This window comes from Schistocerca serialis, chromosome 3, assembly GCF_023864345.2.
Source record: "Schistocerca serialis cubense isolate TAMUIC-IGC-003099 chromosome 3, iqSchSeri2.2, whole genome shotgun sequence".
In the NCBI taxonomy this organism is placed as follows: Eukaryota; Metazoa; Arthropoda; class Insecta; order Orthoptera; family Acrididae; genus Schistocerca; species Schistocerca serialis.
The window spans coordinates 799,914,918-799,942,584 of NC_064640.1; the positions used below are offsets into that span (position 1 = coordinate 799,914,918).

Consider the following 27,667-nt stretch of genomic DNA (forward strand, 5'->3'; position numbering starts at 1 on the left):
CATAGGATACTTCGTTTTTCTGTTTTGTGATGTACCCAATTTTACATTGCTGAACGTTTAAAGCAAGTTCCCAATCTTTGCACCATTTCGAAATCTTGTCAAGACCTGACTGAATATTTATGCAGCTCCTGTCAGACAGTACTTCATTTCATATCACTGCATCGTCTTTTAAAAGCCTGATATTGCTATTAATATTGTCTGAAAGGTCATTAATATACAACATGAACAGCAACGGTTCCAAACACTTCCCTGGGTTACACCTGAAGTTACTTCTACACTTGACAATGACCCTCCACCCAAGGTAACATGCTGTGTCCTCCCTACTAAAAAGTCCTCAATCCAGTCACAAATTTGACGTGATACACCATATGATCGTTCTTTTGACAATAAGCGTAGGTGTTGTACTGAGTCAAAAGCTTTTCACAAATCAAGAAATACCGCACCTACCTGACTGCCTTGACCCAATATGTCATGTGAGAAAAGTGTGAGTTGGGTCTCACTGAGTGATGTTTTCGGAATCGATTCTTGTTGCCACTGAGGAGGTCATTCTGTCCAAGATAACTCATTATGTTTGAGCTCAGAATATATTCCAAGATTCAACTAGAAAACAAAGTCAAGGATAAGGATGGTAGTTTTGTGGATCACTTCGACTACTCTTCTTGTAGAAGAGCGTGACCTGTGCTTTTTCCCAAGAAGTAGGTACGGTATTTTGTTCGAAGGATCTACCATAGATTATAATTAGAAGAGGGGCTTACTCAGCCACAAATTCAGTATAGAATCTGATAGGGAATCCCTCGGCCCTGGAGCTGTGTTCAGTCTTAATGATTTCAGCTGTTTCTCGACACCACTGACATTAATACTTATTTTATTCACCTTTTCAGTGGTATGAGAATTAAACTGGGGCAATTCTTTTGTAAAGGAACATTTGAAAACGGAGTTAAGCATTTCAGATTTTTCTTTGTTATCCTCAATTTCAGTTCCTGCCTCATTCGCTAGGGTCTGGACAGTAACTTTGGTGCCACTAACAGCCTTTACGTAAGAGTAGAATTTCTTTGGGTTTTGTGAAATATGATTTGTCAATATCCTGCTACAGTAGTCACTGAAAGCATCACACATTCCTCCCTTAACAGCCAAACGCGTTTCTTTCAGCATATCTCTACAATCTACATATAGCCCTACACTTTATTTTACACCTGTTACGCAGTAAGCTCTGTTTCTTTACATTATATAGGAAGACAAGAGTTTATATGCACCTTTCTTAGTGTGGAAAGGAGTACCTCAAGGAGCTATTCTAAGTCTCCTCTTACATGCCTTATTTATAGCAGATTTGGAAAACATATTTGGCCTCACTAATCATGTGCTACAATTGGCAGTGATGTCTGCTTTTTACAGCATCTATCAGTCTGGAATTGTGTTGCTCACGGATGAACAATGCTGCTGATCTACTATTTGTATGGTTGCTGAAGAAAGGTCTCAGTTTGTCACCATCAAAATCTCTGTAGTTTTCTTTACATGAAAACACCAAACATACCCAACAAATTCGATAGGCCTGGGAACTTTTAAATTTCGTGTACGAACATCAGCAAAAGTGTTTCTGGATAGCAGGCTGCACAGAACATGTTAATCATGTTGCAATTGTTAAATGTCTCCCCGCTGTGGCGTCAATTTAGTTTTATTTGGATTCCTGGCTTCATTTTATTGAATTATTCGTTGACCAGCGTTCAGGTATTCATTTCGTGATCGAACAGTACTGATTCAATCACTGAATAATGATTTACTTTACTTTGTAAAGTTCCTTATGCATAAACTACGTTGTACCAAAGCTGTTTCGCGTTAACGACAAAACACATTCACCCTCATCAATAGTTTATCTTTGATCGTATTAGTTGGGTTGCGCATGCTCTGTGTTGTGGCGGGGAATGCCATGAAATTGAAAGGAAATGTGTTTCGAAGAGTTGACGTATTATGTTACTCATCATCATCGGAAAACGCGAATGTGAGTGGCTGTATATGTGTGCACCCCATTTTTGTTTCTGTTTATAAATCGGAGTTACGTGTAATGTACGTTCCTCGTACATACCTGCGAAAAATACGTTATTGAGTACAATACGGAGGCAAAGCATCTATATTTTCTTATAACTGTTCATGTAGCTAACGATTTGCGTATTGCATTCTGTTTTACACCCCTATTGTTTCCTAACCAGTTGGATGTTTATGTAACGCCAGAAATGTATATTTACATACTTGGAGACGAACTACATTCCTGATGCACTGGTCTTGGAATACTACTATATTTTTTTATTGTTCATTGTGGAAGCTATGGATCCTGATGAGCTGCGAGTAGATGAACACTGTTGAGAGTTGGCTGTTGCATGTGGACGAATTAGTACAGTGTAGGGAGTCGAAATTTGGGTTACAGTAGTACTGTTGGGCACCAAGTTTCGGGTGACACATCAAATGTATAACGCTCATTCAGTTATTTGCTGTGGTTTTGTTTCTTCATCCGAAGATACATATTATTGAGCGTCACTTCGGAAGTTGCTTGCAGTTTTATGGTGAAGGGCAAGGATATATTTTTTTTCGTCACTTGTTTCATCACAAATCTCACAAGTCAATGTTCGCAGTTTTTTTGCTATCTGTTAAGGGACATCTTTGTAGTTATATTGGAAGACATTTTTGCAATACATTTACGATGGCCTGAGGCGTCTCCTTAATTATGTAAAGATACCAGTTATTTGCAGAAAGATAGTTGTTTCAGGGGGAGAGGGAGGACCTGTCAGATTATATTCCCACCACAAGTCAGACGGGGAATCAGTGGATGCCTATACAAACGTCTGAGTTTCTGTAGCGTACCCATATAAATTTAATATTCATGATTTGCATTAGGTACCCATAACTGCTAGTAAAAAAATTACTCTCCTAGTATACTTGTATTAGAAATCAAAACATAGCATTAAACAAATTTTTGAAGGTGTATCAGTGAGACTAAGTAACATGGGGGTGTATGGGATTGGCAGAATATAAGGAAATGTGGGAATGTTAATCATAGTGGTGTGAATGTTTATGCTACATATAATGGTTAAAATTTTTCCTAGACAAACAGTGGCACACACTCTCCAGTTTGCATGGTGAAGATTTTCTAAAACTAACTTTGTGGTATGATTTATGTTAGGAAAATATGTATGCTAATACCAAAGTAACACATTCTGGGTACACATCTTTCAGCTAATAACCTGATGACTGAGCTTAGTGCTTAACACACATCACCACCTACCACCCCCATAATAATATTTATACACTTGCTAGTGTATATTTTAGTTAGTGTAATAGTGAATCACCTGTGACATCTTGGATATGGTGACAGAGAGCTCAGGAGCATAAAAAGACATCTGTCAGTTTGGAAACTGATAATGTGGTTGTGAGTTGGCAAAACTAATGAACGTAAAAGTGAAATAAAGATTGCGGTAACAGACTGATCAATAGCATCGTTTGATGTCTATGTTTGTGCCATATTTAACACACTTTTTGCTATATAAACTAAAATTGTGAGGTAAATTTAGAAAACGTGTTTGATAATGTACAAGTCTTTGAGTATTTTGATACATATCATATACATAAACTATGAGAAAGTGCAACAGGATTTCACTACATAATTTCCACAAGTAGGCTTATATTTTTTCTTCTGTGAACCATTTGAATTTGGTACTTTGACATTTTCACCAACCAGTAGGAATGCTATTTGTATCACTTTGATAGGGGACAAAATCTCCTTTTGTGAGGATATCAACATTTTTGCAGATGTGGTACTAAACAGCCTTCTTGAACTTGCCACTATAATCTACCGTATTAGTTCCCTCAGACAAAACATGATGCCCAGTTCTTGGAAAAAGGCACAGGTCACACCTGTCTGCGGGAAGGGTAGTAGGACTGATCCACAAAACTACTGTCAAATATCCTTTGACATTGATTTGTTGTAGAATTGTAGAACATATTCTGAGCTCAAAGATAATGAGATATCTTGAACAGAATGATCTCCTCCATGCCAATTGGCAATATTTTCGAAAACATCGCCCATGTGAAACCCAACTCTCACTTTTCTCTCATGACATACCGAAAGCTTGGAATCAGGGCCACCAGGTAGATGCAGTGTTTCTTGATTTCCAAAAAGCATTTGACGCCATATTGTACGTATGTGTATTGTCAAAAGAACAAACATATGGTGTATCAGGTCAAATTTGTGACTGGATTTAGGACATTTTAGTAGGGAGGACACAACATGTTATTTTGGATGGAGAGTTATCGTCAAATGTAGAAGTAACTTCAGGTGTAACCCAGGGAAGTGTTTGGAGCCCTTGCTGTTCATGTTGTATATTAATGGCCTTTCAGACAATATTAATAGTAATATCAGCCTTTTCAAAGATGATGCAGTGATATGGAATGAAGTACTGTCTGACAGGAGCAGCATAAATATTGTCAGGTCTTGGCAAGATTTCGAAGTGGTGCAAAGATTGGGAACTTGCTTTAAACGTTCAACAGTGTAAAAGTGTGTACATCACAAAACAGAAAACGAAGTATTTGACTATAATATCAATAAATCACTATTGGAATCGGCCCACTCATCCAAATACCTGGATGTAACACTCAGTAGGGATACAAAATAGAATGATCACATAGGCTCAGTCATAAGGGTTGAGCTGGTGGTAGACTTTGGTTTCTTGATAGAATACAGGGGAAGTGCAATCAGTCTACAAACGAGATTGCTTACAAATCACTCATGCAACCCATCCGAGAATATTATTCAAGTGTGTGGGACCCACGCCAAATAGGACTAACAGGCAATATTGAACATTTACAGAGAAGGGCAGTACAAATGGTCACAGGTTTGTTTAATCCATGGGAGAGTGTCACAGATACACTGAAGGAAATTGAAGTGGCAGACTCATGAATTCTTGCAGACAGACATTAACTATCCCGAGAAAGTCTATTAACAATGTTTCAAGAACCGGCTTTAAATGATTTCTGTAGGGATACACTACAGCCCCCTACGTATCACTCACATGCATTGTGGGGATACAATTAGAGTAATTAGTGCACGCACAGAGGCATTCAATCGATCATTCTTCCCGTGCTCAATATGTGAATGGAACAAGAAGAAACCCTAAGAACTGGTACAGTGGGATGTACCATCTACTATGCACATCATGGTGGTTTGCAGAGTATAGATGTAGATATAGAGTAGATATAGATATGTTATGCATTATTTTTGACAAATTCAGTACCAACTGAAGAAGAACCATCTAAGAACATTTTCAGGAGTGAAAGTATTCATATTCCCACTAACCCCCCATTACCAAATTGGACCAAGGATCTTCATGGCATGGTTTCCGTGTATCAGTGGTAGAGAATGATACTGTAAGTGGAACATTGTTAAGTGAGTATGTGTGAAAATACCATACTAATATATGTATCCTGAAGAGGGACAGCAACATTTTTAGTTGTTGACGAGCAACAATCTGGATGTTTTTCTGATCTGGCCCTATAACATTGACATGACTTGTCTTGCTGGTACTGGGAATTACTGAAAGTAGGGGAAAATGCATCTGTTATGTTTCCCAAGGACATGCACGTGTTCTGTATAGCTTCATGTTGATAATGTCCCCTTGGGTCAGATATCCTGGAGGTAAAATAATCCCATTCACGTCTCTGTGTGGGACCTAATCAGGATGATGATAGAAAAAAAAGCAAAACTGACATTCAATGAATAAGTATGTGGATCACTTAATGGAGTAGATACATCAGAGAATTCAGGAAGTTTAAGTGGCTGGGTTGAAGTTATTGTGGGAAATAGTGCAGTTTCAGGGAGAACAGGACTTCTGGTCAGGCGAGTGCTGGGCTATAAACACTAAATCAGATGGGGATAATGCAGGAGTAGGTCTAATAATGAATAAGAGAATTGGAATTTAGGTAAGCTGTGACACCATACTAACATTATCATAGTCAGGTTACACATAAAGCCAATTCCCATCATAGCAGCGTGCTAACTATGCGGGTGAAGAAGAGATTGAAATACTGTGAAGTGAAAGTTAAGGGAGACAAAAATTTTTGATGGTTGACCGGAATTTGAAAGTAAGCCAAGAAAGAAGAGTAAACATAGGAAAGCAACATGTGCTAGAGTGTAAGGAACGAAAGAGGCAGCTGGTAGAATTTTGTGCAGAGCACAGTTTAGTTATTACTAATATTTGATTTAAGAATAACGAAAGAAGATTGTATACGTGGAAGAAACCTAGAGAACAGGAAGGTTTCTGATATATATTTATTAGGTTTGTAATATGAAACAACAGCTAGCTGCAAGTATGGTGCAAACAAGTTTATTTGAATCTCTAACAAATCCGTTTTCAAATGGCTCTTACAGACTCTTTTTGCTTTCATATTGGGGCCATGTTTTGTAATAATTATTTGTTTTATGCAGTAGTTTACATTTCTGTGTGGCAAATTTGTCATGTATTTGTTATAGACCTACATTTTAAAATTTCCATGTTTTGGTACTTGCAGTGTTTCAGTGCTGTTAAATTCTTGCAGAACTTGTTAATGCACTCCCTCCCTCCCTCCCCTTTTATTCTTAGTAATAAAGTCAATGAATGATACATGTAAGTTTAAATGTAACACTTAGTAACTTTTAATGTCGGGAGTATCGTCTCGTCCCTTATTTTAATGTAATTCTTGCTGTAAAAATGTTAAAAAGTACTTTTATAAATGCCCAGATTTTGGGCATTTAAAACTGCTTTGGACAAATTCCCAGACAAGTGCCCATTTATAAATGTCCTGCGCTCTGGGCATTTGCCCAGCCTACATCACTATCCAAGATTGGATTCGAAGCATAAAGCCTCATCCTCAGTTGCCACAAAAGAATTATGAAAACATAAATGTATAACTGACTTTCCCAACTGGTACGCATTTGTGTGTTCATAATTATTTAGTAGCTCCTGAAGATGGAGCTTTGAGCTTCAAAACTGGTCTTGGAATAAATTTAAAAATTACTAGCAACTGAAGCAGATTTTTATTCTCTAAATACATAAAATAGACTTAACATAAGAAGCGATACTGACTATGACATTTTAGAATATTAGTTAAAGAAAGGCAAACCTTTGTTTTTAGGGTTGGTAGATTTAGAGGAGGTTTTTGAGTGTGTTGAGCGATGCAATAATGTTTGAAATTCTGAAGGTAGCAAGGATAAAACTCAAGATGAAAAGGGTGTCTGCAACTTGTACAGAATATGGACAACTGTTACAAGAACTGAAAGACAAGAAAGGGACACAATGGTCGAGAGGAAAGTGAGACATACTTGTAGCCTATTCCTGATGATATTTGATCTGCAGATTGAGTGGGCTTGAGGAAGCTAAGGAGAAAAGTAGAATGGCAATAACAAGGAAAGCTTATTTAATAAACACAGTTGTGATTGCATTTAAGTTGTTAAATTTTATTTCTTAGATGACAGGTATTGATCTTCTGAGAGACCATCATCAGGTCTATACTCCTTGACCACCGTAGGAACCTGCAGTGTTCTCCATGCCTGTGCAGATGAACTCGCTTGATGCCAGCAATTCCTCCTGTCATCAAGGAATATAGAGCTGATGGTCTCATAGAAGATCAAAGCCGGTCATCTAAAAAATAAAAATTAGCTGCTGAAATCCAATCACGACTTTGTTTATTAAGTCAGTCATAATATTAATAGATCACTGTTTGTCCTGAAACAATGTTCCAAGGAAAGCATCTCTGGATGTTCATTGTGTGGCCTTGTTTACTAGTGAAAGTGGATGATAAACAGACAAAAAGTGAACAGAAACTTTATAAGAAATTTGAAAATTAGATGGGTAGATTGGATAACTAATGAAGAGTTGCTGGACTGAACAGAGAAGGAAACTTTTCTAAAAGAAGGAATTGGTTGCTCAAACACAACATGAAGCGTAAAGGAATTTGTGTGTGTGTGTGTGTGTGTGTGTGTGTGTTTTTTGGGGGAGGGGTCATGACCCCCCATAAATTCCCCCGCCATCCTCCCCATCCATCCCCCTCGTATCCAATGTAAACATGTACTAAGCAAACTAGTGAAATGGTTATGACACTGGATTTTTACTTGGGAGCAATGTGACTCATAATGCTGTAAGGTAGTATTAATTTAGGCATTTCTCAGGAAGGAATAAATGGCTCGGGTGAACTTCTCTTGAATCATGCTGTAGGTCCTGTTTAGCAGCTGGGTACTGGATGTCCTTAAGGTGGACAGTTCTCTTGTTTCCATTTCTGTTTACTGCCAGTTTAATGTTAGGCACTTTTGCTCTTCATATTTCTTAATTACCTTATTCTTTTTATTTTCCATGTATCTTTTTTTTTAAGTGTTGCTTCTTAGTAAGACCCTTCCATCATCTCTGAGCAGGAACTGCACAGAGTGTACCAATGGACGATCTTTGGCCTATTCTGGCACATTCTCCCTCTTAACATATGCTTCCTTGTTATTGCAACAGGTGTGGCCATCCGAATCTTAGAGTGGTAATGACATGTCTCCATCTCCTTCATTCTAATCTTCCCCAACTAACCCTGCTTTCTTCTGTGAAATTTAAGGTTACTTTCTGCTTGTAGGACTGGGAATTGGGCCTCCTGGAGGTAAGCTTCTATCCCTCTGATGAGATTAGGCCAGCTTGGATTAGATATACATTTTGTTCCAAAGGATCCATAGTGAAACGAGTCTCCAAGATGTGGATGTCAGTAAAACAAGAATATGCAATAAATATTAAAAACAAACAAACAAATATTGTAATGCACATTCCACAGATCCCAAGTGAAATAATCCTCATGAATGTGGGAAATAAATTGTAATATTGTTGTTTAAAAGGTAATAACTTGTCACTACAAAGGTAAATGCTCATTACATTGAGGTGCATACGATAATTCTTTTACTTTTGTACCCACACATCATCAAATTGAAAAGTCATTTTACAGCACTTATTTACAATGATCCCATTACTTCATTGAATTTGTGCAGAAGCCAAAATACTAGGGTCATTTGATATCATCAGTAAAATTCACACATAAGATTGTTTAACCAATAAATTCATCACAGGAGTGAAAGGAGTTAGCCACCAATAAACCCTTTAATCTTGTCTTAAACTGAACTTTATTACTAGTTAAATTTCTTATGACTGCTGGTAAGTTTTTAAAAAATCTGTGTTCCAGAGTAATGGACACCTTTCTGGACCAAATTGGCTTTATCAAAGGTTTTTATTTCTAGTACTGATTCCATGAACTGAGCTGTTGGTTTAAGAAAGATATATCTGTAATGACAAATTTCATTAAGGAGGAAATATCTGGGAAAGCAGTAATTAGTATCCATAGTTCCCTAAACAGACATCTGCAGGATGTTCTTGAGTTCACGCTACAAATCATTCTTATTGCACATTTTTTTACCCGGAAAATTTGAGCTTGGCTTGATGAGTTACCCCAGAATATAATCCCTTATTGACATTCCTGTCAGAGGCAGATGATTTCAACCATTTTGCTGCATACCCTGTTCCACTGTAATGTCTAATTTACTTAAAAGGATAGTGTGATTTTTCATAGTCAAATGTCTTCGACTATTACAAAATACACCAGCAGCGTATAATTTATTGTCTAATGAATTGAGTAAATTCTTACTGTGTGTGTAAATAATCTTCTCAGTATCAGAAATCTTTAGCAATCCTAACTGTGACTTGGACAATATATTGTTTGCTGTCAGGTGCCTAAGAAGCTTAGTGTGTATTACCTTAACTAAATTTTTTGAGAACGTTGGCAAAAGTGAAACTGGTTGGAAATTTTGATGGTAGTTCTGTATTGTCTTTCTTAAACAAAGTTGTAACTTCAGCCTATTTCAGTCATTCAGGAAATGTTTGTGATAAATGACTGGTAGCACAGATAGCTCAATACGTTGTTAAACCCAGAAGAACAGTTTTTAATTAACTTTGTTGATGTGTTATAATAACCAGTAGATTGTTTGATTTTGAAGATTTTTTGATGGACATTTATTGTATTGGTTTTGTAAGGTTCACTTTTATTTTACTGAAGATATTTGTAAAGAATTGCCAGAGATATTCCATGGCAGCACCAATTGAATCTGATAACCCCAACTTTTCAGTAACAGTTATGAAATGCTCGTTAAAGTTTTGCAACAAAGCTTTCTGCTCCTCTTCACACCTGGTTCTGCCAGTCTCCTACTTCACTATTCCCATATTATTATCTTTATTTTGCTTTCTGATCTGATTATCTTTCCCTTGTAATATTTTTGCTTTGATGTCTGTATTACTATCGTCAGTATTTGGCAGTGTAATGAGCTATAGCACCATCAGAGCTCTTTCTGACTGATGGAAATTGTTTCCTTTTTATTTTACAAGATACCTTTATTCATTGAGTAATCTGTGGTTTCTTTGTAGACTGTAGTCGAATCAGTGTTAGTTTTAGGGGAAAACAGTATTCTAGCAAAGGAAGGACATTATTACTAGTCTCATATTTTTCATTCATTCCATGAGCACTTTAGACATCACTCTCGTTCATGTCTTCGAGGAGTGTCCTAAAAGAATAGCATTTTTGCTTACTAACTTTCCATTTAAATAAGAATCAGTAGATTTTATATCATATTCAGTATTAACATTTAACAAAGGGAACTGCATGTCATGGTCTGAGATACCATTGACCATTACTTTCGTAATGTAATTTTGTTCATTAGACCTCTCCATAAAGATGTTACGGTTGTTAATGAGCAGTTGACTACCCTAGTTGGGAAGTTTGCAATAGGAATTAAGTTGAATGGTTGTGTTCCTGACTAGTAAACTCTTCCAGTAAGAGTTGTTAAGAAAATGTACATTAAAATCTCCACGAACCATGTCCGCAGCTCGTGGTACATCTACATCCATACATCGCAAGCCACCTGACGGTTTGTGGTGGAGGGTACCTTGAGTACCTCTATCGAATCTCCCTTCTATTCCAGTCTCGTATTGTTCGTGGAAAGAAAAATTGTCGGTATGCCTCTGTGTGGGCTCTGATGTCTCTAATTTTATCCCCGTGGTCTGTTTGCGAGATATATGTAGGAGGGAGCAATATACCGCTTGATTCCTCGGTGAAGGTATGTCCTCTTACTTCAACAAAAGCCTGTACCGAGCTACTGAGCATCTCTCTTGCAGAGTCTTCCACTGTAGTCTATCTATCATCTCTGTAACGCTTTTGCGATTACTAAATGATCCTGTACTGAAGCGCGCTGCTCTCCGTTGGATTTTCTCTCTCTCTCTTCTATCAACCCTATATGGTACGGATCCCACACCGGTGAGCAGTATTCAAGCAGTGGGCGAACAATTGTACCGTAACCTACCTCCTTTGTTTTCGGACTGCATGTCCTTAGGATTCTTCCAATGAATCTCAGTCTGGCATCTGCTTTACCGATGATTAATTTTATATGGTCATTCCATTTTAAATCACTCCTAATGCCTACTCCCAGATAATTTATGGAATTAACTGCTTCCAGTTGCTGACCTGCTATATTGTAGCTAAATGATAAAGGACATTTCTTTCCATGTATTCACAGCACATTACACTTGTCTACATTGAGATTCAATTGCCATTCCCTGCACCATGCGTCAGTTCGTTGCTGATCCTCCTGCATTTCAGTACAATTTTCCATTGTTACAACCTCTCGATATATTACAGCATCATCCGCAAAAAGCCTCAGTGAACTTCCGGTGTTATCCGCAAGTCATTTATATATATTGTGAATAGCAACGGTCCTACGACACTCCCCTGTGGCACACCTGAAATCACTCTTACTTCGGAAGACTTCTCTCTATTCAGAATGACATGCTGCGTTCTGTTATCTAGGAACTCTTCAATCCAATCACACAATTGGTCTGATAGTCCATATGCTCTTACTTTGTTCATTAAACGACAGTGGGGAACTGTATCAAACAACTTGCGGAAGTCAAGAAACACGGCATCTACCTGAGAACCCATGTCTATGGCCCTCTGAGTCTCGTGGATGAATAGCACGAGCTGGGTTTCACAAGATCGTCTTTTTCGAAACCCATGCCAATTCCTACAGAGTAGATTTTTAGCCTCCAGATAAGTCATTATACTTGAACATAATAAGTGTTCCAAAATTCTTCAACTGATTGACGTTAGAGATATAAGTCTATAGTTCTGCACATCTGTTCGATGTCCCTTCTTGAAAACGGGGATGACCTGTGCCCTTTTCCAATCTTTTGGAATGCTACGCTCTTCTAGAGACCTACGGTAGTGACTAGTGTTGCTGCCTCTAGATCACAGGGTCCTGGGTGCGATTACTGGCTGGGTTGGGGATTTTCTCTGCCCGGGGAATGGGTGTTTGTGTTATCATCATCATCATCATCATCATCATCATTTGTGACAGTGGCTAGATTGGATTGTGTAAAAATTGGACTGTGTAAACATTGGGACATTGTATGGGCGCCGATGACTGCACAGTTGAGTGCCCCACAAACCAAATATCACCACCACCAGCAACCACAATTTCTTCGTATTTTTCTGATAAATAGAATGGCATTGCACATTAACTGAAATAGAATTGGGTGGAAATAAAATTTCTACTGATTGCTGAAAACGTTCAACCAACAGATGTTTGTGCTGATGCAATATGCCAAAATTAAGTTGTTTGGTTTCTTTCTCTAACTGAAAGTTTGTTAATCCCTCTTAACTCTTAGTCCATTTTATTCTTCGTACGCAGAAAAGTCGCATTTCTGAGCTTTGTAACCACTGGTGTTTTATTATTAGTAACAGTGTCTACTCCCCCTTAAGTTTTTTGCTATTAGCCCAGTCAGTTTACCCATCCCACTCCTGTTGAGGTCAAGGCCATATCTTTTATAATCCCATCTACTAGCAGAATCAATGGAAACATTTCAATATGTGACTTTGTACCTGACATAAGCAGCCATCACAGTTCCAGATTAACTCTGCTGGCCGAGGTCAGATGAGGTCGGCATGGCGTCAACAACAATGGCATGTCATGATGCTGATGCAGTTATCCAGGTCACATTCTATATTATACCCAGGATCTCTGTCAAACTATTACCCGGCCCATCCACTATAAGCATGGGTCTTCCTTGGTGAAGTCTTTGCCAAGTGATCCTAAATCCTCTTGTGACCTTCTCCAGACCAGCACTAGGTTTAAAAAGTTGGTGACCTGATATTGTGATTGTAGTTTATCCTGAAAAATTGTCCAACACATCTAGCATGAAGACTACCTAACAACAAAACCTCTGTCCAAGACTTGACAGTTTCTAACTGGTGTAACAGGTCAAACTTATTTATCACTTTCACCACAAAGTTGTCATTACCCTTTGCCTCTTCACAGCTCCCTTTACCCTTCTTCCTCCTTAACCCGACCGTATCTTTCCTTGCCTTCTTAATTTAGCCTGAAGAGCTTCATTTCCCCCTCCTGTTTCATCTTCCTGTGTCAGCTACATATCCTGCAAAACCACTGAAAAACCTCATTTACTTCTCGAATTCCCAAAGCACTACAGTCTCCACAGTGGAAAAGAAAACCACAGCATCCATCACACCAGACCCCGGAACAAACAGTTCTACAGCATGTCTGGCACTTTTTGCTTGTAATAAAAATCATACTTCAGTAAGAAAAAAAAAATTGGCCTATTTTTAAGTGTGTGTAAACTAACTACTGTTGCAAAGATCTGACTCAACTTAAAATGTATTATACTTTCTGGAAAGATGAGCTAAATGAAGGTATATGCTCTACTTAAATTGCTGGAAAGAAAAATTAATAGTTAAATGAGTTTGTTACTGTGCCAAAAATCATAATGGACTGAATGAGTCTTTCAAACTGAAATAAAATTTAAGATGTAATATGTTATTTAAAAAAACATATGATTAGGTTGAAGGAATTGACAGTGACACTCTGTACAGTAGTAAGGTATTACTCATAACCAATTTAGAAAAGTGTTGAAAATTTTAATTATGGTGGCGTGAGATTGGATCAGTTAACATTTTGAGAATGAATCTAAATTTGACTGCTGCACTGTTCCTTTCATAGATACAGATCTCCATGATTGGCTATAAGCACAGGGAATGAGAGCGAAAGTGCCCATTGTGCTTCAGTAACTGACTAGAGCAGGTATTTCAGTATTAGCTTCCTGTAGCTTTTTTAATTAGTTCTGGTACTGAAATGAGAAATGGAATACACACCACGCTCTTACAAAGAGTGAATGCTATGCCTGAGCCGTGTATGTGGTGCTGTATTTCAAAAGGTAAAGAATTACACATAATGGCTAAAGTTATTCTGAATGCATTGACCCACACTGCTTGGAATTTTCACCCGTAAAGTTTTATTGGTATTTGGGATGTTGCTCTAACTCAGTTTTAAAATGTGTGTGTCATTCTATGTTGCAATGTTCCCACCACTCCTCCTTACAAGCTATAATGTTAGAATTTCTACGTAGTTTTAAGTTTCAGCATTGTCAATTGTGTTGAAAATACTTTCCAGTTTGAATGTAAAGCGTGAAGTAAAGGATTAGTAGAACATACATTTAAGTGCTAAATATTAAAAGTTAAACAAAATAAAACTGAGGAAATAATTGGTGTTAGGTTGCAGAACTATACAGACAAACAAAAGGTGACCGAACTATTGTTTATTAGGGATTCCTTCATCCTGCAAATGAAAAGGCTGCAGGAAATGAAACTGTTCTTGGATTAACTATGAAAGTTAACAGTTCAGGGCAGGCATAGCAGAAATGATAAAAATGGAAATTGGGCAAGAAATTAATAAAATTAGTTGGTGTATACCTGTATAGAAAAAAAAAAAATCACCATGTGTCCACTTTCTGTGTGCATGTGTGATGGTGTGAAAAATAAATGTTGGAACCTGTTTAATAATGTGTTAGTCTACTTTCGAAATGTAATGCAGGACTGATTCTGTGTGGCATGAATTTTACAAGTCCAGAGATATGTAGCAACAGATTTGTATACACAGGTCACAAAAATCCCATAAATTATCGGCTTCTTGTTTGTGTATGTGGAGTTCGTGCCTGATAGCATCCCCGATGTGTTCCATTGGGCTAAGATCAGATGAATTTGGTGGTAAAGACGTCAAAATGAGTTCACTATTGTGCTCCTCAAACCACTGTAGTTTCTGGCCATGTGATGTGGACTTTTATCCTGCTGGAAAATGTCATTGTCATTGGAGAAGACATCAAGCATGAAGTGATGCAGGTGTGCAGTAATGTTCACTTATTCGCCAGCTGCCGTGGTGCCTTTAATCAATACCACAAGCCCATGGAAGCTTAAATAAATGTCCTCTATTGCATAATACTACCTCTAACGACTGGTGTCCATGTGGCTTTGTATGTTGAAACCAGTTGTACACTTGGATGATTGTGTACCTGGACATGATCATTGACATGGTGTAACAAGAAACATGTTGCACCTGATGAGGTAACAAGTTTCCGTTACTCCACAGTTCATTCTCTAAGATCTCATGCCCACTGATATTGAAACTGATGATGCCATTGGGTCGACATGGGAACATGTAAGGGTTGTACTGTGGGCCTCATGTCCAACAGTGTGCACCGAATTGTATGCTCCAGAACATTTGTGCATGCACTGGCATTATACTGGCACCAGATCTGTTACAAATTGTCCCCTATCCTGCTTTACAGAATGAGCAAGACTCCAACCTCCACTTTCTGTGATGAGACTTTGACATCCAAAACCTTATCATCTATTTGTGGTTTCATCATCCTTCACCCACTTTCCATAAATGTTTGAGATAGTAGCATGCGAACAGCTAACCAGTTCGCTGTTTCAGAGATAACTCATTCCCAAGTGCTGAGCCATAACAATCTGCCATTTATTGAAGTCACTTACATCGTTGAATTTCCTTATTTGCATCCCATATCATTGGTAGAATGAATGCCCCATCCATCCCTGCTGCACTTACATACTTTCCTTACTATGTCATATGCCTGCAGTGCTACCATGTGGCATTGAATCTTGTGGTGTACAGTGGTCATGATGTTTTGGCTCATCAGTGCCATTGAAAAAAGATTATTGTTTCTTTATGTGTACTTTCAATATACTCAACAGTGCCAATTGAGTTAGTTGCAACTTGGTTGCTCAGGATGTAAGAATGTTGGGAGATAGGTTAATTGATGTGTAAAAGTAAAGCAAACCGATGAGCTTGTTGTAAAATAGTTGGGCTATGTGGTAAATTATGGTTATTTTCCATTGTGTTTCTTTGATCTGGTTTTGAGGGGCTTATTGTTGAAATGAAGATTTGTTTGAGATGGTATATTTAATGTGTGCATATTATTGCTGAATTTGAATGTTGGGTTAAAGTTAGATAAAAAATCTAGTAGTCTGGTGACTGAACCCAGAGCTAGTGGGTGACTGAGGTGATGTTTCAGTAAGGGAGTTACCAAGCCACTGTAAATAAAATGTCTACGGATAATTAAAATGTTTGTGGCTTTTTTTTTTTTAACTTTAAGCATTGATTGTGAAACTTGATAGACAAACCTGTCACAATATATTATTGCCTTAATTTGTTTCACATACTGCATTCTAGACCCAGTTTCTCCCCCCCCCCCCCCTGCGGGTCTGAGGGTTAGAATAGGTCCTAGGTATTCCTGCATGTCATAAGAGGTGACTAAAAGAAGTCTCACACGTTTCGGCTTTTATGTGATGGTCCTCTGACGGGTTTGACCTCCAGCTTTCTAAATTTTCCCCAAGAGTGAGCCAATTCGGGAAGGGTGCCTTACATGATGCAACATGTCCATCATGCATTGAGATCTTTAGCCCACTTTCTCGTTGTCGCATTTCAGTCCCACTCATTCTCCATCTCTTGGGCAAGGACACCTTCCTGGGTGCGTTTTCCACCTTACACTATGCAGTGACGCTTTCTGCGCCGACAGTGACCATGGACTTCTTAGCGCCTCATATCTAGCATGGTAGCCAGTCCGTTGTGGGTTTTGGTGAGGCCGCCATGTACCCTGTTGGTTGTAGCCCCCTGAAAACACAGGTATCGCTCTGCTGATGCCTGTACTGTTAACTTCCCATGTATGCCATGGAGTAGATGCCCTTCTTTCTGGGACATCGGGACTCCTGGCAAAGGCCATCCTGCCAGGTGGCCCTTCCTGAGGCTGGGTGGCGCCCGTGGGGAGGGCCCCTGGTCGGAGTGGGTGGCATCAGGGCGGATGGCGCGCCATGAAGCGTAGTACATCATCTCTAGCTGGTGGGCCACTGCCCACAGTCTCTAAGCAGGCAAAGTCTAACATCAATGCTAAGAAATATGACTCCAAATCATTGCCCTCCATGGCCACACCATGGTAGGAATGCCAGGCTAAGGATGACAGTGAAACTTATTCGCCGCGGTACCTCGTATGTATGAGAGTTGATGGGGAATCTTTCATGTCCATGATGCATCAGTTTTTTGTGAAGCATTTGGAGGACTAGTTTTGGGAGGTGGAGGGCTTGTCCAAAATGCGCTCTGGGTCAGTCATTTATAAAAACAGCACCCTGTACCCAGTCACGGGCATTACTGGCATGTGACAAATGGGGGGCTGTTTCTGTTACCATCACGTATCATAAAAGCTTAAATATGGTCCAGGGTATTATATTCCACAGGGACCTTCTTTAGCAGTCTGATGACGAGCTGCGCACCAATTTAGAGCAGCGAGGTGTTAGTTTCGTCCGGCACGTCCATAGGGGTCCGAGGGATAATCAAGTTGCCACCGTGCCTTCATCTTGGCCTTCGAGGGTGACACATTGCCCGAGAAGGACAGGGTGATGGTCTAACACTGTGATGTCAAGCCCCTCTCCCGATGCGGTGCTTTAAGTGCTGGAAGTTTGGCCATATGTCTCCCCGCTGTACTTAGAGTGTCACATGTCGAGATTGTGGACATCCATAACATCCCAGTACTACATGTGCCCAGCTTCCCATCTGTGTCAACTGCGGAGAGCGTAATTCATCTTGCTCACCAGACTGCAGGATTTTACAGAAAGAGAGGAAAATCATGGAATATAAGACCCTGGACCAACTGACCTACACTGAGACTAATAGGAAATTTGTGCGCCTACATCCTGTGTCTATGGCCTCCTCTTACGCTGCCGCTACGAGAACAATTTTCACCCCATGAGGTCCTCATATTCCTGTCACCTCTCAGAACCAGAAGAGTACACCTGCCCCCTTGATGGTGTGGCACTTCCTTCCCTGTTGCTGTCGCACCGCCTACTTAGGGGCAACACCCCCCCCCCCCTCCCCCCCCCCCTCTCCCCAACCATCGGGGATATCAGTCCCCACTTCTGAGCCGGAGAAGCGTAGTCCTGGAGACTGAATCGGTGAAGTCCTCCCACCCAGGGAAACCCAAGGAGCAGCGAGAGAAATCCAAAAAGACCACGGGAATTGCTGTGGCACCCACTCCACTGCTACCTACAAGCTCTGCATCTGCTGATGAGGTGAAGATTCTGGCGTCTGCTGAGGACCTAGATCTTGCCAGACCCTCAGCCAAAATGGATATAGACTGCTCAGGCAAAAAGTCAGTGGCAGCAGGTGACCCTGAGGCGTAAACTGCCTCATTGAATTTTACATGCCTTCCCAATCTCATGATGTCATCATCCTCCAGTGAAATTGCGGCGGTTTTTTCCACTGCCTGGCTGAGCTACAGTAACTGTTAAGCTTTACACCTGCTTTCTGCATTGCCTTCCAGGAAACCCGGTTCCCAGTAATGCTGACCCCTGCCCTCTGCGGCTATAAGGGATACTGCAGGAACCGTTGCGACTATAATCGAGTGTCAGGTGGAGTTTGCGTTCATGTCCTAAACTGTCTGTAGTGAACCTGTGCCCCTTCAAAACTCTCTTGAACCTGTGGCTGTCAGAATAAGGACGACGCAGGAAATAACTGTCTGCAATGTATATCTTTCTCCAGATGGTGCAGTATCCCTGAATGTATTAGCTGCACTGATTGATAAATTCCCTAAACCTTTCCTATTTTTGGGAGATATTAATGCCCATAGCCCCTTGTGGGGTGGCACTGTGCATACTGGCCAAGGCAGAGATGTTGAAACTTTTCTGTCTCAGTTCAGCCTCTACCTCTTAAATACTGTGGCTGCCACACATTTCAGTGTGGCTCATGGTATTTACTCGGCCATTGATTTATCAATTTACAGCCCAGGACTTCACCCATCTATCCACTGGAGAGCACATGACAACCTGTGTGGTAGTGACGACTTCCCCATCTTCCTGTCACTGCCCCGGCGTTACTCCCCACAGACGCTTGCCCAGGTGGGCTTTAGACAAGGTGGACTGGGAAACGTTCACATCTGCTGTCGCCGTTGAATCTCCCCCACGCGGTAACATTGATGTGATGATTGAGTAGGTGACAACAACAATCATTTCTGTGGCAGAAAACATGGATCCCCTGCGAAAGGCAATCCCTTCGTGGTCGCCGGAAGTCGATGAAGCAATTGAAGAGTGTTGGCAAGCTCTACAGCGGCACCCTTCCCTGTAGCACCTCATAGCCTTTAAACGGCTCTCTGCCCGCATTCGCTAACTTAACAAACGACGGAAGCAGGAGTGTTGGTAGAGATATGTCTTGACTATTGGGTGCCATCCGTCACCTTCCCAAGTCTGGGCAAATGTCAAACGTGTTTTCGGGTACCAGACCCCAACAGGTGTTCCCAGTGTTAACATAAATGGTGTGTTATCTACAGACGCAAACACAATTGCTGAGCACTTTGCTGAGCACTGTGCTCGAGCCTCTGCGTGGGAGAATTATCCCCCCACCTTTTGCACTCTCAATCGGCATGCCACAGTGAATCCTATAACACCCCACTCCTCAGTGCCCTTGAATTTTGTCCCAACACACCTCCTGGGCCAGATCGGATCCACAGTCAGATGATTAAACATCTCTCATCTGACTACATGCGACATCTCCTCATCGCCTTCAACCGGATCAGATGCGATGGCATCTTTCCATTGCAATGGCGGTAGGGCACCATCATTCCGGTGCTCAAACGCTGTAAAAACCTGCTTGATGTGGATAGCTGTCAGCCCATCAGCATCACCAACGTTCTTTGTTAGCTGATGGAACGTATGGTGTTTTGGCTGTTGGGTAGGGTCATGGAGTCATGTGGCCTACTGGCTCCATGTCAGGGCAGCTCCCACCAGGGTCACTCTAACACTGGTAATCTTGTGTCCCTTGAGTGTGCCATCTGAACAGCCTTTTCCAAACGCCAACACCGGGTTGCTGTCTCCTTTGATTTACGAAAACAGTGTGACACCACCTGGCGACATCGTATCCTTGCAGCATTATAGGAGTGGGGTCTCAGAGGCCTGCTCCCGATTTTTATCCATAATTCCCTGTCCCTTCGTACTTTCCATATCCAAGATGATGCCTGTCGTAGTTCCCCCAATACCCAGGGGACTGGGGTTCCGCAGGGCTCTGTATTGAGTGTTGATTCGTGCTCCATCGCCAGAGGGCGTCACGGTGCTTAACATGCGAACGCTGGCGGCTTTTGTAGAGAGAGGACATACTAGTGTTTGGGCAGTTGGTGGTAGGTGGTCTGCGTGGATGGCTGTGTTTCGCGATTGGGATTGTATCATACGGTGAACTGTTTTGTTGTGGGAAGCCATGCCTCGTCGCAGTTTGTTTTGCGACTCATCCAGAAGGGCGGTGTGTTTTGAGGCATGAAGCACGATGTTCTGCCATTTGTATTATCGAGTTCCTGGCTTCTTGTGTTAAGACTGCTCTTTCCTTATGCATTGTACCCCCCATCCCGTTGAAGAGGATGTGGTGGTTTAACTGTGGCCTTTGGTCTGTGAAACTGTGGCCATTGGTGTTCGAAGCTGCCTCACGCAGACTAGACTCGTGGTTGCTAGTATGGGCCAGTTGTTTGCTATTTATTTTGCTGTCCTCACGGTTGCATCGACGAGATTGCCTCCTGGTAGAGCGACGCTCACTGTTGGACAATTTGACTCTGCCTGTGGTCGCACGTGTGTGTGTTCACCGTTAAATGGTAGATTGTCAACTTGATCTGCAAGTTTGCATCTTGCAGATTAGTGTTGTTTCTTTCTTGTAGTGTTCCCCGATTTTCGTGTTGTCATTAACGTGCACTGTTGAATGACAATTTGTTTAATGGCAAGCACTAAGAAGAGCCCTTCGACAGAATGCCGTTGAGTGTTCAGTGAGCATACAGTCGAAATTACTGTTACAACCAAATAGTTCATTGTTCTGTGATTATTAAATACTGTTGGTAAGATTACTACTTTTCAACAGAGTGCTGTTGATATTCCTGTTGTTGTTAATGTTTGCTGTTGAATGGCAATTTGTTTAATGGCAAGCAACTAGAAGAGCCTTTCGACAGGGTGCCGTGGAGTGTTCAATCAGCATACAGTTGAAAATACTATTATTACCAAATGTTTTACAGCTACTAGCAGTTGTACTCTGTGACTTGGTTGATTACATTTTTCTAGTTTTATGTACATACGTACTGTTTAAATCTTTGTATAAAAGTCTGAGAATTAAGGTATCATTATTGAGAATTGTGCCCTGGTTGTTGGTATGATTGCGTAACGGCCATAATTTTGTTATATCCTATTATATACATTCTTCCGACTTAAGGTTTGAGAAGACAAGAAAAGTCTGTATTATGATCATTGCAGGGCCTACATTGGTTTCCGATGTTCTGCACCCAACCGTGATCCTGTATCCTGTACCTTGGGGGCGTATTTGGGTTGAGAGAGTTCCCTATTCTGAAGCGCACCACTCACTATCTCTGTCGGAGCCTGTATTGCTCGATCCCCCGGAACTGGGCCTAGCCCTCCCACTCCCACTCATACTTAACAATAAATCCAGACTTGAGTAGGACCTTGTCAAGTGTCTATTTTTAGTTGTCATTAATGTTCTAGCAGCAGCTGTAGGGCCGTCCATTTCACCTTCTCTGTATGAAGATGACTTCTGCATTTCGTACTGTTCCACCAGTACTTATGTTGCTGAGCGGCGTCTACAGGGAGCCATCCACAAGGTGCATTCATGGGCTCTAGCCCACGGTTTCCTGTTTTCAGCCGCAAAGTAATGGGTTGTGCACTTTTGTCAGCATCGTACCATTCATCCAGAACCAGAACTTTACCTTAATAACGATCTACTCACAGTAGTTGAGACACATAGATTTTTAGGACTGGTTTTCGACACCCGATTGACTTGGCTTCCTCACCTTTGTAAGCTTAAGTGGAAGTGCTGGCAGCACCTCAATGCCCACTGCTGCCTGAGTAACACCAATTGGGGTGCAGATCGGTCTACACTGTTGCAGCTCTGCAGAGCCCTTGTTCAATCACACCTTGAGTATGGGAGTCTGGTTTGTGGTTCGGCGGCCCTGTCAGCATTGCGTTTACTTGACCCAGTGCACCACTGTTGTGTTCGCCTAGCAACAGGAGCTTTTAGGACAAGTCCGGTGACCAGTGTCCTTGTGGAGGCTGAAGTCCCTCCATTGCAGGTTAGGCATCCACAAATTCTAGCCAGTTATGTTGCACATGTTCATAGTTTTCCTGCACATCCGAATCACCGTCTCATTTTCCCACCCGTGGTGTTTAATCTCCCGCATTGGCGGAGCAGGTCAGGGCTTCCAATTGCTGTTGGTGTCCGATCCCTTCTTTCTGAACTGGAGTCCTTGCCTTTACTTGAGGTCCATTCACCTACACCTCCAGGGTGTAGACTTAGGCCGCAGCTTCATCTGGACCTTTTTCATGGCCCTAAGGACCCCGTTAAGCCCACCACTTTCCGCTTTCACTTCCTCTCGATTCTTGACGTATTCCGGGGCTCTGAAGTGGTTTACACTGACAGCTCAATTGCTGATGGTCACGTGGCTTTGCATATGTTCATGGAGGACATACTGAGCAGCATTCGTTGCTAGTTGGTTGCAGTGTTTTCACTGCAAAGCTGGTGGCCATATCTCGTGCCCTTGAGTACATGCACTCATGCCCTGGCGAGTCATTTCTCCTGTGTACTGGCTCATTGAGCGGCCTACAAGCTATCGACCAGTGTTACCCTCGTCACCCTCTGGTAGTGTCTATTCAGGAGTCCATATATGCCCTGGACCAGTCCTGCCATTCTGTGGTGTTTGTGTGGACCCCAGGACACGTCGGAATCCCGGGCAGCGAACTTGCCGACAGGCTGGCCAAACAGGCGATGTGGAAACCGCTTCTGGAGATAGCTCGAACAGAAAGGCTTAGGTGTTCGTTTTTCCTGCGCGCTGTTCGGGAGTGGAATGGTAGAGAGGTAGTATGATTGTGGTTCGATGAAACCTCTGCCAAGCACTTAAATGTGAATTGCAGAGTAATCGTGTAGATGTAGATGTAGGCATCTCCGAAGCTGACCTGCATTCTGTCTTACACTGCAGGGTTTTCCAGCTTTGGGAGACGGAATGGCATAACAGCACGCACAACAAACTGCGTGTCATTAAGGAGACTATGAATGTGTGGAAGTCTTCTATGCAGGCCTCTTGCAGGGAATCAGTTGTCCTCTGCCAGCTCAGCATTGACCATACGTGGCTAACGCGTGGTTACCTACTCCGTTGCGACGACCCACCTCAGTGTTGCTGTGGCTACCAAATGACTGTTGTCCCACCTCTTGCTGGACTTCCCACTTTTAGCCACTCTGCAGCAGACTTTTAACTTTCCCAGCACCCTACCTTTGGTGTTGGGCGACAAAGCCTCACAGCAGCTTTAGTTTTACGTTTTATCCGTGAGAGTGGGTTTTATACTTGTATCTAAGTTTTAGCGCATGTCTCTGTCCCTCTGTGTCCTCCACCCTAGTGCTTTTAGGGTGAAGGTTTTATTGTACTGCAGAGTGGCTTGCTTTCCCTTTTCATTCTTGTGGTTGGCTAGCCACTCTAATCTGCTTTCATGTTTTACTCTCTTCTGTTGCTAGTGCCTTTCTGTTGTTTTCTTGTCCTCTTTTGTTGCTTTTAGTGTTCGTTGCCTTCCCTTCATTCTTGTGGCTTGTCCTTCTTTCCGTTTTGTGTTATATGTTTCGTCTGTTTTATTCTCACACTTGTGGCATTGTTTTTTTAGGACCAAGGGACTTATGACCTCATAGTTTCGTCCCTTCTCCCGCCTCTAAACCAACCAACCAACCAACCAACCAACCAACCAACCAATCATCCATCCAACCATCCTCTCGATTCTTGGCATGTACCGAGGCCTCGAAGTGGTTTCCACCGATGGCTCGATGGCTGATGCTCGTGTTGGATTCATGGATGTCCATGGAGGACATATTGAACAGCATTCCTTGCCCGATGGCTGCAGAGTTTTCACTGCTGAGCTGGAGGCTATATATCGTGTTGTTGAGCACATCCGTTCATGCCCTGGGGAGTCGTTTCTTCTGTGTACTGACTCCTTGAGCAGCCTACAAGCTATTGACCAGTGCTACCCTCATCATCATTTGGTAGTGACCATCCAGGAGTCCATCTATGCCCTGGAATGGTCCAGTCATTCAGTGGTGTTTGTTTGGACCCCTGGTCACGTCGGAATCCCAGGCAACAAACTTGCAGACAGGCTGGCCAAACAGGCTACGAGGAAACCGCTTATGGACATCGGGTGCTCTGCAACTGACCTGCGTTCAGTGCCACGCCGTAAGGATTTGCGGATTTGGGAGACGAAATGGCATCACCTCAGCACACACAACAAACTGCATGCCATTAAAGAGACGATTAATGTGTGGTAGTCCTCCATGCAGGCCTCTCGCAGGGACTCTGTGGTTTTCTGCCGGCTCTGCATAGGCCTCGCTTGGGTGACACACGACTACCTCCTGCGCCGTGATGACCCACCTCAGTGTCAGTGTGGTGCCCGGCTGACAGTGGGCCATATCTTGTTGAGCTGTCCTTCTTTTGCTGCCCTGCGATGGACTCTTCAGTTACTGGACTCGTTGCCATTAATTTTAGCTGACATCGCCTCATTGGCTAATTTAATTTTATGTTTTATACTTGACGGTGGGTTTTTGTCACTCTATATATATTTGCAGAGACCTTTGTTAGTATGGGATGCGAACATTGTTGCCCAGGTCTTTGCTGATGTATGTCGGCAGGTGAGCCATTCATTACAGGAATGCTTAAGGTAGATGCTTGATGCGTCGGCCAGTAACTCCACCTGCTGTTGTATCATTTCACCAGATTGGAATTGATTCTTAAAGTTTTCTCAGCGTGACGGGTATTCCATGACGTTCTGGGATTACAGCCAGATGATGCTGACATTTTATCACTGTAACAGGAATCTGGATGAATGGAGTGTGTGAATAGCTCATTAGTGACGAGGGGAGATGCAGGCACTGTTTGCAACCAATTTGTTGTTAAAGCTTTTTACTTTCAATCACAAAAAAAATAGTGCACCGTGTCTGCAATCCAAACCAGCCCAGTGGAAGACAGCTGAACTGTCCAGGTGGGTACTCTTGCGTTGGTAGTGGCAGAGCACTGGCCACCAGGTGGCAAGACTGTCAGGCAGTGGTTGTTGGTTTGCAGCTCAGCTACATTGATGGTAACTGCGTAGGGAAAATTTCATCAACCCTGCAGCAAAGACTGACATGCAGTGGGTGTTGTGTATGGCCTTGTCATGCCAATGACCTGATCTGCTAGCGTGGAGTTATATGTATGGAGAGAGTGGATTTGTTAATGCGGAAGACAAGGGCTGCCGCATATTTTCAGTCCAGTGAAGTCATTGCTAATGTGGGGGATGAGGGCTGCCATTTACTTAAAGTATATTGACACTTGCTGAAGTTTGGTCACTGTCAGGAAAACTGGGTCGTTTTCCAGGAAGCAGCCAGTACGGCAAAATGCTTCAGTGACTTACTGTGACAAATGCCCTGGAAACAGCACTGGACCCTGACTTTGACTTGTGCTGTTACACCTTGATATTTTGGCTGACAGCCATTCAGCTGTCTTAGATGTCATCTGTTTCATCTGTATTAAGCCCTATTAGTCCTGAGGTGTAGATTGCTTATGAAGACTTCCCATATAATGGTCTTTAAAACAAACAAGGTGATTATGAAACCTCAGTGGGAGGCTCTAAATTTCAAGCATCGTAGTGGCGATGTGGATGTGTCAACGTGACCAGAGTGGGAGAATTCTCAAATGCACCATACACAGTGGTACTTTGACAAGATTCAAGGCCAGAATTCAGTACTGAATTCAGAAAAATCTTCTGAAGCAGTAGGTTGCTATTTTTTCAGGAGGAACAATATACCACAACTAGTGCTTCATCCAGCTTGATTTAGCAGTGTTCAAGTTCTAATTTGGGTTCTTATCTGTTTCCAGTATTTGTCATTTTATATTTATGCGCTCTGCAAGATTTTTGAATGTTAACAGTGACAGACATTTGATTGTTTGAGGAAATTCAGTTTTGCTCTTAAAAAGGAACAATCTTTGTGTAGGTGGTAGTTTAGATCCATTAATGAGCCTATCATATTTTGTGCGCTAAACCTGCTTTCAGTATTGAGTGCTGGCATTCATTGAAAACCATACTCTCCTGCTTGTCACATGATTCTGATGACTACATGACAATAATTGCTGGATTGTTAGCATATTTAAAGTAGTCTCAAGTAACATGAAATTGTGAATGAGTGGGCAGTGCTAATGTAACACTTGAAATACATCTAGGTAAATAATTTCTGGCAAGTGATTTATGCACTATGTTGTTATAAATGAAGTGTAATAAATGTAATCATGATGGGTTTTTTGAATTGCTTATTTTGTGTAAATGATTTTTGTTTATTCCAGGTCCTTGGTGATGGTTCAGTGAAACATAATTCTTATTAGCAACAACCATATATTACATAAAGTAATGATAGTTTGCCACAAGGGAAATCTTCATTTGCTTGCATTTCTGAAGATAAGAAAGAAGCAAGGTAGTACAGTAGTTTCAGTATCTACTTGTTGAAAATTCATTACTACTTGTAAAGTTGAAAATGTGCTAAACTTAAAAATTCACAAACACAGTTGATGCTACATATTGAGACATTGGCTTACAGACATGGTATGTCCTGTTTTTACTGCCCAAGAAAGAAAAAGCTTATTGTAGATTAACAGTTTAAATTGAAAATCTGTTATTGTCTGATGAGAAGTTTTGAATTGTTGCAGTAAAAATGGTTCATTACCATAACATGCAAAATATAATGAAATATTTAGCAGTTCTCAAATTGAATTATTAGATTTCTCAAGACGTTAAACAATTATTGCAGATCTCTTCCACAAACATTAATGGACATTTGTTACTGTTGTGTTTAATCTGTTTCTGCCTATGGTTTTTCGTAAGATTTGTACTTGTAACATAACTGACTGATCGCAGAATCTGAAAAGTGTTCGATAGGCAGAGACTACACTGTTACCCCCTCTGCTTATTTGGCTGAAGGGTGCTTTTCAGGCTTTTGTGACATATTATTTGTTTGCAGAATACTATCCTCGAGTAGTTACATGAGCAGTGAAGACCAGATGATGAACAAACTTAATTTTGAATAAAAAATGGCAACTCTTCTTCATGACTGCAAAATTGTAGGATGTTACTGAAGTTGCTAATTTAAGTCACTCATTTTCTTGTGTCTTGCAGTTTTGGCGATTGTGAAGCAGTGGGC

At 41.4% G+C, this 27,667-nt stretch overlaps 1 protein-coding gene across 2 annotated transcripts in view; it reads left to right on the top strand.

Moving 5' to 3' along the window:
• The first annotated feature begins 1,871 nt into the window (after positions 1-1,871).
• Positions 1,872-27,667, top strand: part of LOC126470641 (uncharacterized) — a 145,760-nt gene continuing 119,964 nt past the window's right edge. For both annotated transcript variants that reach the window (XM_050098621.1, XM_050098622.1), the window contains exons 1-2: positions 1,872-1,996; positions 26,817-26,944. The gene's annotated coding sequence lies outside the window, so the exon portion shown is untranslated. The remainder of the gene's footprint in view (positions 1,997-26,816; positions 26,945-27,667) is intronic.